The 13191-nt window shown below is 41.0% G+C and overlaps 1 protein-coding gene and 2 non-coding genes across 3 annotated transcripts in view; 2 read left to right on the top strand and 1 right to left on the bottom strand.

The window, feature by feature from the left end:
* The first annotated feature begins 1475 nt into the window (after positions 1–1475).
* Positions 1476–1548, top strand: TRNAK-UUU (transfer RNA lysine (anticodon UUU)). The gene has a single exon. It is a non-coding gene; the product is annotated as a tRNA-Lys (tRNA).
* A 298-nt stretch (positions 1549–1846) lies between these two features.
* On the bottom strand, positions 1847–1919 carry TRNAK-UUU (transfer RNA lysine (anticodon UUU)). The gene has a single exon. It is a non-coding gene; the product is annotated as a tRNA-Lys (tRNA).
* A 7211-nt stretch (positions 1920–9130) lies between these two features.
* Positions 9131–13191, top strand: part of MDM4 (MDM4 regulator of p53) — a 40591-nt gene continuing 36530 nt past the window's right edge. Inside the window, exon 1 of the mRNA XM_004425131.3 lies at positions 9131–9233. The gene's annotated coding sequence lies outside the window, so the exon portion shown is untranslated. The remainder of the gene's footprint in view (positions 9234–13191) is intronic.

Here is a 13191-nt window from a genome sequence, read left to right on the forward strand (position 1 = left end):
TGAATAAATAAGAGAATTGTCGGCTGGCTCATCACAATTTCCTCTATACACTTCGGACTGTTACTTGTTTAAACTCAACTCTGATCTTGTGTTTTCTTTGATGAAAATTCAAGGGCCATCACCCTCATGTTATAACCCCTGCCTTTCTGTCCATTCTCATCTCCTGCCACTCGTGTACTTGAATTCTTATTCCTGCATGTATTACTTTGTTAAAGTTGTTTGCTTACCTGTCTACCTTCTTTCCTGGACTGTGAGCAGGATCCATATCTTCCATATCTCTGACTAGAGCTAGCACAGAACCTAAGCCATAAGAGATGACCAATAAATGTTTGTTCAACTAAATCAGTCCTTCCCGTTGCATTTTGAGTCTGTTCCTTCTAATCTTATTCACAGTGGGAAAAGTAACAGAGTAGTAAAATTTGAGACTTTGAAGGCATCTTACAGGTCATCTGATCAATTTCCCTCATTTTGTAGATGTGGAAACCCAGGCCTGTTCAGGATCACACAATTTGTTCGTCTTTGTTCTAAAAGAATCAGACAATTGTAGGAAAGAAATGCCTCCAACTGAGGCTGAGCTATTTTGTTGTTCATTGTGTTCAGAAGCCTCAAGTTCCCAGAAACAGAAATGAATTCCCTTATCAGTCTTTGAAATTTCGTAATTCTGTGTTCCACACCCTATGCCTCAGGGTTGATGAAACTGATTTTAGGAAAAACTAGGCTGATCTGGAGATTTTTATCCTTAGTCCTCCATGTTGCCCCCACTGGTGCACACTAATACTGCTTTAGAAGGATTCATCTTGTGTCTGACTTGAAAACCGCAACTTGCCTGGAAGAGGGGGAAAAGCAAAAATTCAATCAAAATCTTAGGTAAAGTTCTAAGCTCCCTTTCAATGTAAATTTGGACCCATTTTTCATCTTAGGTAAAGTTCTAAGCTCCCTTTCGATGTAAATTTGGACCCATTTTTCCACAGTCACTTCTATTTTTCTCTATTAGCTCCTCTATTCATGAATCAAATGTGTCTTCTTTTGTGCTAAGGAATGCTTATCCAACAGCTACATCATCTAGTGAATGGAAATGTATTTTTCATTAAAGAGAAAGATAATGTAATCTGGTTCAGTAGAATAATTAAAGTTTAGAGGTTCTATCAGGGAAGCAATAGATGGAAGACAGAAGAATTGTAATAAAAAGAGGCTGCAACTCTATGCATGAATTTTTAATATTCATCTTGGTTGCCCGTTTTTCTTTAATTTACTACCAACTAGTTTTAGAGAGTTTAGCCAATATCCATTGGCAATTTATCAAACATGAAAACTTGAACACATGTCAAGTAAATGGAGGAAAAAATAGGAAAATGAATGTTGGATTTTCTTTATCTTACAGAAAAAAATATAATTAAAATTGAGATTAGAGTTGCTAGAGAAGCAATTTATTAGAATCATATCAAGTAATGAGAAGAGAACTATTTTGCAAGAGCGCCCGGATAGCTCAGTCGGTAGAGCATCAGACTTTTAATCTGAGGGTCCAGGGTTCAAGTCCCTGTTCGGGCGAGTGTGGCTTTTGCCCCTTACTTAGGTTACCAAATGTTGTCAGATGACAATCCCAGCGCGTGAGTGTACTTTGGTAAGAGATTGAGTCCATTTCATTTTTCATCGATTTCAGAATATGCTAGATAACCATGTTTAACCATGTTCTCAGAGAAGGAAAAAAAGTGACTATGCAAACTCACTGAATTTCTTGGCAGGTATGGAGGTTTTGCATGGTGGTTTCCCAGAGGGAAGGAATTTGATTTTTCAAATTGCTCATAATGCAGGAAGAAAAAGAAGGCGAAAGCCTGAAAAAACAGACCGCCCGAACAGGGACTTGAACCCTGGACCCTCAGATTAAAAGTCTGATGCTCTGCCGACTGAGCTATCCGGGCTCTCACAAGAGAGAGCTTCTGCTACAATCCCTTACATAAGAATGAGGAACCTTGTACGATCGTTTCCTTTCGTTTGCATTTTGTGAAATTGTCTTAAACCCAAGAAAGTCTGGGATTCATGCGCCAAAGAAACACAGAAGACCTAAATCCTGCACCTTTCAACAGCATCACTAGCTAATTCGGAATTGCGAGATGTTTACGTGCTCAATAACCATTATGAGGTAGGCTTCTTTGATTCGTAATCTAACTGTTCCAAGATTAAGAGAACGGGAGGGTATATCACTTTTGAAGCTCTGTAGTGACATCAGGTCTATTATACTATGGATAAGAGGGTGGATATCACTTCTAAAACCTACCTGACAACAGAAAAAAACAGGAGTCTTTCTAAGAAAGAATACAAATACGCCGTTCTGAAGCTGTTGGGTTGAATTGTGTAGGAGAAAGGACCCTGCGGAGACATAGTGAGATTGTCCTACAGGTCCCTTGAAGGCGTCCAAATAATTTTAAGTGATGCAAACCCTGGAGGAGGTCACCAGCTGTGACCTCGGGGACAGAGGCCCTCTAAGGCAGAGACCGGGAAGCGGAACATGCCCGCCGAGAGATGTCATTGATCGTGGTAACTAGAGGCTCTTCTCTTCCACAGCCGTCAATAATCTGAGCACTGCCCTCTGCCATAGGACTGGCGTTGAGAATTACCCACAGCGGGGCTTTGAGTGCGACATTTTTGTTAGCTGATGTTGCCTTCCTTAATTCCATCTGCTTAATTCCAACTGCTTTAGGAGTGATTGCTCTGGTCCAGCAATTCCACTTTTAGGAACTTGTCCTAAAGAAATAATCAGGTTTGTACAAAAGGACCTGATTACAGGAGAGATTGTCGTGGCATTTTAATTGGAAAAAATTAGAAATGACATAAATGGGTATAAAAGGCTATGGTCCAGCCTTATTATGGAATGTTATGCAGCCATTAATAACCCTGTTATAGAAGAATACAACTTGGGAAAAATCATAAAATATTAAGTTAGGAAATATTTCAAATCAATTTTTTTAAAGAATGCATATATGTACATTGAAATCCTGAAGGGATAAATGCTTCTACATAAAGCCTGGGTTCTGAAGTTAGGGGCCCTTGTCTGAATCCTTTCTACCACAGTGTGATCTTGAGCAAGCTACTTCTCTCTGTCTCAGGACAACAGGACGATTGTGAGAATCAAATAAGATAGTTTGTATAAATTGTTTAGAACAGTGTCTGACACTAATGAGCATTCATGAAGTCACATAAAGACTTACTGGCAAATATGTCACAAGAACAGACTGTGGATTCTGCTCTTTCTATCATTCTCTGCCTATCCACCCTTCAGCAAATGCTTAACATATTTTTTAAATTAATTTTTAAAATTTGAGATATAATTGACATATAACATTATATTAGTTTCAGGTACACAACATGGCGATTCAATATTTGTATATATTGCAAAATGATCACTACAATAAGTCTAGTTAACATCCATCATCACATATAGTTAAAAAAAATTTTTTTTCTTGCCATGAGAACTTTCAAGATTTACTCTCTCAGCAGCTTTCAAAGATGCAACACAGTATTATTAACCATAGTCGCCAAGCTGTCTATAAGGCTTAACGTATTTGACTGGAGTGGATGGAGATGTAGAGAATTTTGAAAGCTGACAACATTGGGTTAATTCCAGGCAAAAAGAGTAGTTTTATCCCTTAAACAATGGAGAACTATTAAAACTTAGGCTCATTAATGTTCCAATTGCCCACTCAAAAGAGCACACATCAGATTTGTTCCATTCATGTTACATTAAAAACAACAACAAGGATTACTGTGTTAAGTATTCTTTGTAAGAATTACATCACCAGAGCTAATCATCTTCCCATAGCTAATGGTGGAATGGCTTCTAAAATGGGCTGTGTGCAGATGGGATGCTGTCATCAAATTAGGAATATTAGACTGCCTTTTCTTTGCTCAAAACCCTTTGATTCTTCCATACTACTTATTGAATAACACATGGAACTTTTTATAGCAGCATTCAAAATCCTCCACAATCTGGCCCCAACCTACTTTGTTAGCATTCCATATCAGGGACATTTAATAGAAATATAATGCAAACCACAAATGTAATTTAAATTTTTCTAGTAGCCACATTAAAAAAAGTAAAAACAAACAGGTGAAATTAATTTTAATAATATACTGTTTTCAACCCAATATATTCAAAATATTATCATTTTGATATATAGTCAATATAAAACATTATTAATAAGATATTTTACATTATTATTTTCCTACCAAGTCTTTGAAATCTGATGTGTATTTTACATTTACAGCACATCTCAATTTGGACTAGCCACATTTCAAATCACATGTGGCTTGTGGCTGTTATATTGGACAGTATGATTCAACACAATGCCAATCTTTTACACAGTAACCAACACTTCAATCAAAGTGGATTCTTCTTAATTTTCAGACTGTCTTCTAATTCTTCATCCCTCTCTTCTCTTCATTATTGATGCCATGTTTCCTCAAATGACTTCTCCCAACTCTGCCTCTTGAAATCCTATTCATTTTTTTTTTTTGCTGAGGAATATTCGCCCTGAGCTAACATCTGTTGCCAATCTTCCTCTTTTTTTGCTTGAGGAAAATTAGCCCTGAGCTAACATCTGTGGCAATCTTCCTCTATTTTGTATGTGGGTCGCTGCCACATCATGCCCGATGAGTGGTGTACATCTGCACCCAGGATCCGGGCCCAAGAACCCTGGCCACCGAAGCAGAGTGCACCAAACTTTAACCACTAGGCCACAGGGCTGACCTCCCTGTTCTTTTTTTTTTTTTTTTTTTGGTGAGGAAGATCGGCCCTGAGCTAACATCTGCCCATCCTCCTCCTTTTTGCTGAGGAAGATTGGCTCTGGGCTAACATCCATGCCCATCCTCCTCCACTTTATATGGGACGCCGCCACAGCATGGCTTTCCAAGTGGTGCGTCGGTGGGCGCCGGGATCCGAACCAGCGAACCCCGGGCCGCCACAGCGGAGCGTACACCCTTAACCGCTTGTGCTGGGCTGGCCCACTCCCTATCCTTTTTTTAAGGCCCAACTCAAATGATACCTCTTCTACAAAATCTTCAATGATTATGTTAAAGGGGAAGGAAAGATTAATTCAAGAGACTATAGACTCAGTTTACAGATTCAGTAATAGAGCCATATATTTATTATTCAAATTGAAAAAATGAAATTGGATCTCTATGTTACAACATGCACAAAAATCAATTCCAAATGAGCTAAAGGCCTAAATGTGAAAAGCAAATCTTTAGAACTTTTAGGAGAAAATATATGAAAGTATCTTTATGACCCAAAGACAGGAAAGAATCTCTTAAATAATATATATTAACAAAGAAGTGAATCATAAAAGAAAATAATTAATAAATGTGACTTCATTAAAAAAACTTCTGTTCATCAGAAGACAACATTCAAAGAGTAAAAACAAGGTATCGATTTGACGATGTTATTTGTAATACATATAATCAAGAAGGATTAATATCCAGATTACATAGAGAACGCCTACAAATCAATAAGAGAAAGACAAACAGATAGAAAAATGGGCAAAAGATATGAGCAAGCAATTCATAGATGAGTAACCATAGTCAATAAATACGAAAAAATGCTCAATCTTACTAATAATCATGGACATATAAAGCAAATCACCATGACAAACCATTTCACATCTATCAGATTCTTTTTTTAATAATATGACAATAGCAAGGATTGGCAAAGATGGTGAGCAATAGAATTCTTACACACACCTATCAGGAGTGTATGCTTCTACAATCACTTAGGAGAGTACTTTGTCATGGTCTAATAGAGTTGACAACGTGTATGTGACCCAATAATTCTACCCCATAAAGTGCACACCAAGACAAGTACAAGAATGTTTTTTTGTGTGTGTGTGTGAGGAAGATCAGCCCTGAGCTAACATCCATGCCAATCCTCCTCTTTTTGCTGAGGAAGACCGGCTCTGAGCTAACATTTATTGCCAATCTTCCTCCTTTTTCTCCCCAAAGCCCCAGTAGATAGTTGTATGTCACAGCTGCACATCCTTCTAGTTGCTGTATGTGGGACGCGGCCTCAGCATGGCCGGAGAAGCGGTGCGTCGGTGCACGCCCGGGATCCGAACCCGGGCCACCAGTAGTAGAGCACGCGCACTTAACGGCTAAGCCACAGGGCCAGCCCCAAGAATGTTTTGTAACAGCAAACAATTGGAAACATCTAAATATTTATCAAAGGATGAATAAAAAATTGTGGTGCATTCATTACTGTTATAGGCTGAATCGTGTCCCCCCCAAATTTATATGTTGAAGTTCTAACCTCCAGTACCTCAGAATGTGACTCTATTTGGAGATAGGCCCTTTACAGAGGCAATTAAGGTAAGATGAGGTCAGAGTGGTGGGCCCTCATCCAGTGTGACTGGTGTCCTTATAAGAAGAGGAGATTAAGACACAGACAATCACACAGACCCGGGGCAAACATGTGAGGTAACAGCAAGAAGGCAGCCATCTGCAAGCCAAGGAGAGAGGTGTCAGAAGAAACCAAACCTGCCGACACCATGATCTTGGACTTCAAGCCTCCAGGACTGTGAGAAATAAATTTCTGTGTTTAAGTCACCCTGTCTGTGGTATTTTGTTATGGCAGCCTTAGAAGCTAATACATTTACCATGGAACAATTTATCATATAAGTATACAATTCAATATATTACATTATTATACAACAATGAAAATTACCTATAACTACATGATTTAATGTCGCTGAATTTCACAATGATGAACAAAATTGCAAACTGCAGTAGAATACAGTTTGATGCCACTTATAAAAATTTTAAAAGCATAAAATATTTTTAAGGAGTATATATACATATAAATCCCAAATGTGTGAAGAAATGCACGGCAGGGGTAAATACCAAACTCAGGAGAGTGGTTCCCTCTGGAGTTGAAGGCAGGAGATGCCACAGGAGAAGGGACTACAAGGAAGTGTTCTGTATAAGTATTGTTCTATAGGAAGAGTGGTGGGGAAAAGGAGACTATATTCTTCTTTATACCTTTTTGTATGTCTGAAGTAGTTCATTGTAATTTTTAATAAAGGCTATAGACCACTAACGTTGACTTCTAATTCCTTTAGAGCTACAAGGGACCTTAGAAAAAAATAATCTGATTCAGCCATTTTATTTTACAGATTGGGAAACTAAAGAACTGTGTAGCTTTCTGGTTTCTAGAAATAGCTAGACTACACCCAGATTTCCTGTCTCTTTATTAAATAAATTGTGAGTATAGATCTTAGAGAAGGAAGTGGTGATTACTGAGTCAGTTATGAGCTTGTTAAGCCAATTTCGTTTTCTTTTTTGGTAAGACTACTTGACTGGTAGAAGAAATACTATAATTATGGTTTATTTTCACTATAGCAAGCCATTTGATGAAGTTTTATGAACTCGGGGAAGGATAGAGAAATACTGCCGGATGTTGACCACTATTAGGTGGGATCATGGTGATTTAAGAACAACACTAGAAGATGAATGATTAATCATGAATCAGTGTCAACCAAGAGAAGAAAGCTCTATTCTTAACCATGTCCTATTCAACATATTTATCAAGGCATTAAATGAAGACAAATTAAATATGTTGATCAAAATTTTGCAAAATACGAAAGGGAAAGAGCTAATCCCTCTTGACCCTCCAGGCAAGGCTAACTGCAGCTCACCAGTCATTGCACTTCTCACATTCTCTTTACCTGGACAATGTGACTCCTCCTCTAGACAGATGACAGGTTTTGTTTTGGAATTCTCTAGGTTGGTGCTTGGCACACAGTAGGTATTCAACAAATATATGTTGATCTCAAACAAACTGAATTGCATGACAGTAGTCCAGAGTCCAGGAGACAGCAGGAAGGAATCTAAACTAACTAGATACTACTTAAAAGATACAAACAAAATTTGTTTGGGAAATAAAAAAAAATTAATTGCACAAAAAGAGAGGAGAAATAGTTGACAGTACTTCACCTAAAAAAGCCTCTTGTCCCTATTTTTTTTTGAGAGGAGTGGTTGCTGACTTCAAGCTCTCTGAGAGCAACTGTGAAAAAGGATTTACTTCTTCAGTTCATTTAGGGAACTCTGGATCTCCCAGCTATGCGGGAGGTTATGCCAGAAATAGAACAAGGTGCAGTGTGCAAATTAAGGGAAGTCACAGCCTCGTTTTATTTTGCATGAGTCTATATCTAGTTCTGGGAGCCACATTTTAAACAGGACAAACACGTATTTGTTCAGATGATGGCAACCAGGGTGAGCTTGAAGCCACGTCAAACAAGCAATGGTTGAAGGCTGTGAGGAGATTTTTAGCCCGCAGAAAAACAAAGGAGAGGGTTAGGGATGGGACATGATAGCTGTCTTCAAATAACTGAATAGTATTCACATTGGAAAGAATGTAAGCCTTACTCTTCTCCAAAGTGCAGAAGGGAAACCAATAGAAATTGCAAAGTAACATATTCCAGCTCAGAAAATCCTCTAAAATTTAGAATCATCCTGAAATAAATGAAATAGGTTATTTGGGGGAGATAATGCCATTTGGCACCGGCAGAGGTTGAAGACAACTTGCCCGAGAGGTTTCTTAAAGTCACTTTTACATGGGGAAAGATTAGACTAGACGACCTAGTGGTGTGATTCTAACAAGCTCATCTCATGGTTCTTTGCACCTCTCTTTTACCCTTTACCACGCATCTTGCAGTGACTCGCGTATACACTAGTCTTATCTCCCCTAATCAGCGACAACACTAGGATGCTGTCTCCCCTCTCCAGCCACCTCTTCGGGGTAAGAATGAGCCAGTCAACACTGAGCAACAGAGGGAGTGGCGTTTTTCTGAGAAGCTGAGGGCTGCCTCTGATTACGCTCTTAGGTTCTCCCCACCCTCTTTTCTGATCTCCCAGGACACGTCTGTAAATATCACAAGACCCCGCGAGCTCCCCAAGTTTTCTCTCGAGACCTCAAGACTCTGAGCCGCCCAGGCCCTGCGACTCTCTCTCCCCGCACTAGGCTCCACTCTATGGTAGGGAGCGCTCGCCTTCCTGGCCCTCTAGCCCTCCAGCGGGCCGTCTATGGTTTCCGGAGGCCTCGCCGGAAGCTCCGTGTGAGGTGGGTTGGGAGGCCGGAAGTTGCGCCCTCATTACTCGCCGTTTCAAAATGCTGCCGAGGCTGTAGGGCCTCTGCCTGACGCCCCCTCCCCCCGCGCCCGGCGGGGGAGCGCCTGACGGACTGTCGTGAGGTGTGGCTCTTGGGTTTCGTCGGCGGGGCGGGAGGCCGGGGCGGGGAGGAGTGGGCGAGCGGCGGCGGCGCGGGGCGGTGGGCCGGAGCGGGGCAGCGGCGGGCGGGGCCAGGCGAGGCCGGCGGCGTCGGGGCGGCCGCGGGCGGAAGGGTTGTCAGCTGGGGCTCGGGAGACAGAGGGCGGTGTCGGCCTGCGCTCGCGGACCTGCCGCCGGCCTCTCGGGCTGAGGAGGTGCAGCCTGACCCGGACTGAAGGGCGGGGGCGGGAGAAGGACCCTGTCTCACGGTTTGCAGGTGGTGATTCCCAGGGGCGGGCCTTCTGTCCGCAGGCGCTGCGGGCTCGTCTGCAGACGCTGGGCTCGGGCGCACGCGGACCCACGCGGAAGTCAGGAGATGGGGCTGGGAATGGCTGTTTTAATCAGCACGGCTCGCGGCTGGTTCTGGTACACCCCAGACGCCCGGAGAAAGCGCTGCCCCCTTTCCCTTGGTCGAGAAAGCTCCGTGTCCGTTAGGAGCTCCCCCTGCCGGGGGTGTCGGCGGGGGGAGGGGGCGTCTGTCAGAGAGGCTCTGGACCTTTTCGTGTGAAGTGTGACTACATCTCGGTTTAGGTTTAGTCCCCTCCCTCCTCATGCAGTCCTGATGTGAAAAGGAAATTTAGTTTAAAAGTATTTATTTTACATTATTTTGTTTCACGGTACTGGTCAGGATCACAACTTTTTATAGTCTTTAAAAAAACCAAAATAATGTGTGCCTGTTGTTAATAAAAGTGCACACAGTACAAAAGTGTGTGAAGTTAACTGTGCATCATCCCTCACCGATCCCGCCTCAGGCTCGCTACTGTCAACTGCTGGATGTTGTATCCTTCCTGACTTTTTCTGCACCTAGTCACATTTTCAAAGAACATGGGGGTCATTTTGTATGTATTGTTCTGCACCTTAAGTTTTGCAAACAGTATCAGGGGCAGCTTTCCATGAAGTAAACATAGAATACTTTTAAGATTTGCACAGTATGGCATTTTTGGGTGGTACAACAACTTCTTCAACCAGTTCCCCATTGATGGATTTTTAGGTTGTTTCCTGGCATGTCGTTTGTTTTGCAGACTGTGCTGGAGTATCTTGTTGCTACACACTTAACCTTTCTAAGTGGGTAGCAGACCTGGCAAGAACTAAAACACATCTGAATAGTAGTTTCTTTTCTAAAAGGAAAAAGTTGTTTATATTACTCTCATGTGTCTAGTTGAAAGAGAATCAGACAATAGTGTTTGATGGAGGTCCTTAGGGCTTTAAAGATTTGATAAGAATAATTAGTTCTAGCTTCTGACAGGAAGTTTTTATTTTAATTAGTCTTAAAATCACAGTTGTCTTCAAAGGTAAAGATTTGAAGATGAGGTGTAGGAGTCTCTTGGACTGAGTGTAGGATAAGAGCGCTCTCTCATCCTCACTGAGAGATGAATAAGACTGTCCCTGCTCTCTGTGATTTCAGACCAGTAGGGGACACATAAAAACATAAATATAATTGGGTAAGTGTTTTAATAGAGGGCTTGGACTCTAAGACTGTGATTTTGGGCAAGTTATCTTCCTCTCTACCTTAGTTCCCTCTTGGGAAAATGAGTTCAGTAATATATCTACCTCATAGGATCTCTGTAAGGATTAAAAGAGTTATGGTATATAAAGTGCTTTATTTTTTTTTTTTTTATTTATTTTTTTGTGAGGAAAATCAGCCCTGAGCTAACATCCGTGCTAATCCTCCTCTTTTTGCTGAGGAAGACTGGCTCTGAGCTAACATCTATTGCCAATCCTCCTCCTCTTTTTTGCCCCCGAAGCCCCAGTAGATAGTTGTATGTCACAGTTGCACATCCTTCTAGTTGCTGTATGTGGGACGCGGCCTCAGCATGGCCGGAGAAGCGGTGAGTCGGTGCTGGCCTGGGATCCGAACCCGCACACACTTAACAGCTAAGCCACAGGGTGGCCTTAAAGTGCTTTAAAGAGTACCTGAGACAAAGGTGCTTAACTGTTAAGTGTTGGCTATTTTCAATAACAGAAACGGGTTCCACAGAATAAAATTTACTTTTGTTATTCACTTTTATTTTCTATTCTGTTCTGTTTCGTTAATGGAGGGGAGGAGTTGAGACAACTGGAGTACAACTTGTAGTTTGAAAATCTTAGTACTAAGAACACTTGAGAGGTGAGTGGTAAAGTGCTGGACAAATTCAAGAAACTGAGTTCATCATTCCTCCTGGGGGGTGTTGAGTGGTGGAAGTGGAGATGTGGAGAAGAGTGCCAAGATGGAAGGGAGAGTAGGCTGGAGACAGATGATAAAAGCTTAAGTACACATACCCAGTGAAGGGGGTGAGTTTCTGGAAATGGAAGTGCTAGTGAATCAGCTTTACAGGCCTATCTAGGATAGTCCTTCATTCTTCAAATGCCCTGAAATACCCAGGGTATTTTGGCCTGCCCTGGGATATTCCTGGTTCTGCTGTATTTTGGAATGAAGTGGTGGAATTGGCTTCTCTTTCAATAAACACATCTCCCTTGAGGGAGGGTCCTTTTGAAAGCAAGCAAAGAAAACTGCACAAAAGACTTTCTTCCCTCATTCATTTAAAAGCAGGCAAATTCTTTTCAGCTCTCTATACTCATCCCTAGGGTTTATTATTAGCTAGAAATAAACACACCTCCAGAGAGCCAAAGCAGCACAGGTTAGTGATACTGATTCTTTTAATGTAAGTATTTTCAAGAGTGCAGGTTTTTTCAAGATACAGTCACTAAACACACAGAATTTTTGTGATTGCTTCCACATTTGGTGTGTACCATTCAGTAAGGTAGTTAAAACCTATTGTTTTAATTCAATTTTTTTTTATTTTTCCCACTTTTTTAATGAAATATTTTGAAGTGTATCACAGATGTGTCATTTTACCTTTAAATATGTCAGGAGGTATCTCTTGTCAAGATTTTTTAAAAAATTTTTACCACAGTGCCTTTCTACTACAATGAATAGTTTCTTAATAGTATCTAATACCTAGTACATAATTTAAAATCCCCTTATTGTTTAGGAAAAAAATGACATTTATGGCTTGTTTGAATCAGGACTTGAACAAGGTCCACACATTGTATCAGGTTTATGTTTTTTGAGTCTCTATGACGGTCTACCCACTTCAATCCTATCCCCCACCCGAGGTCCTATAGAATTTCCTATATTCTGGATTTGGCTAATTGCCTGCTTTTAGTATTGTTTACTTATTCTTCTAACCTCCATTTTCCCTAAAAATAGGTAGTTGGTAGTTAGGTCTAGAAGCTTGATTAGATTTGGATTTTTTTTTTTTTTTTTTGGTCAGGAATACTTCATAGGAGGTACTGGTGCTTCCTGTTGCTTCACATCAGGAAGTACATGATGTGCGAATGACCCTGTTTTAGAGATAAGTTTGGTCACTAGGTCTAGTGCTGTGAGCCTGCTCCATTTGTTTTAAAGCCCCACCTCCCCCAACCTTTCACTTAATGGTTTAGCATCTATTAATGATTATTGAGGAGGTGACATTTAACTTGAAACTGGAAGGTTTAGGATGACTCAGTCTTGTACAGAACTCATTGACCCAAATGAAGGATCAATATGTGCAAAGACTCGGAAGCAGGAAGCAAAGGCCTTCTTTGAGAAACTAAAAGATGAGTGTGGTGAGGTGCAGGGAACATGGGGAAGAGTAGTGCAAGTGGAAACGATGGCAAATTGCTGAGGGACTAGACTCTGTTTATCTTTAGAGCAGTAGCAAGCTATGGAGCAGGGCCTGGCACTGTAGGATTGTTTTTTTGTTTTATTTTGTTTTTTTTAATCCTTCTGACTGTAGTGTGGAGTTTGGATTGAAGTGGGGTTAGAGAGACAGTTAAGACTATTGCAGTGATGCAGGCAAGAAGTAACGCTTTTTGGTTTGGGGAAGTGGTCATGAAGATGAAGAGAAAGGGTGGTTCTGA

The sequence above is a fragment of the Ceratotherium simum genome, chromosome 2 (assembly GCF_057802395.1).
Source record: "Ceratotherium simum simum isolate JZ-2026a chromosome 2, ASM5780239v1, whole genome shotgun sequence".
NCBI lineage: Eukaryota > Metazoa > Chordata > Mammalia > Perissodactyla > Rhinocerotidae > Ceratotherium > Ceratotherium simum.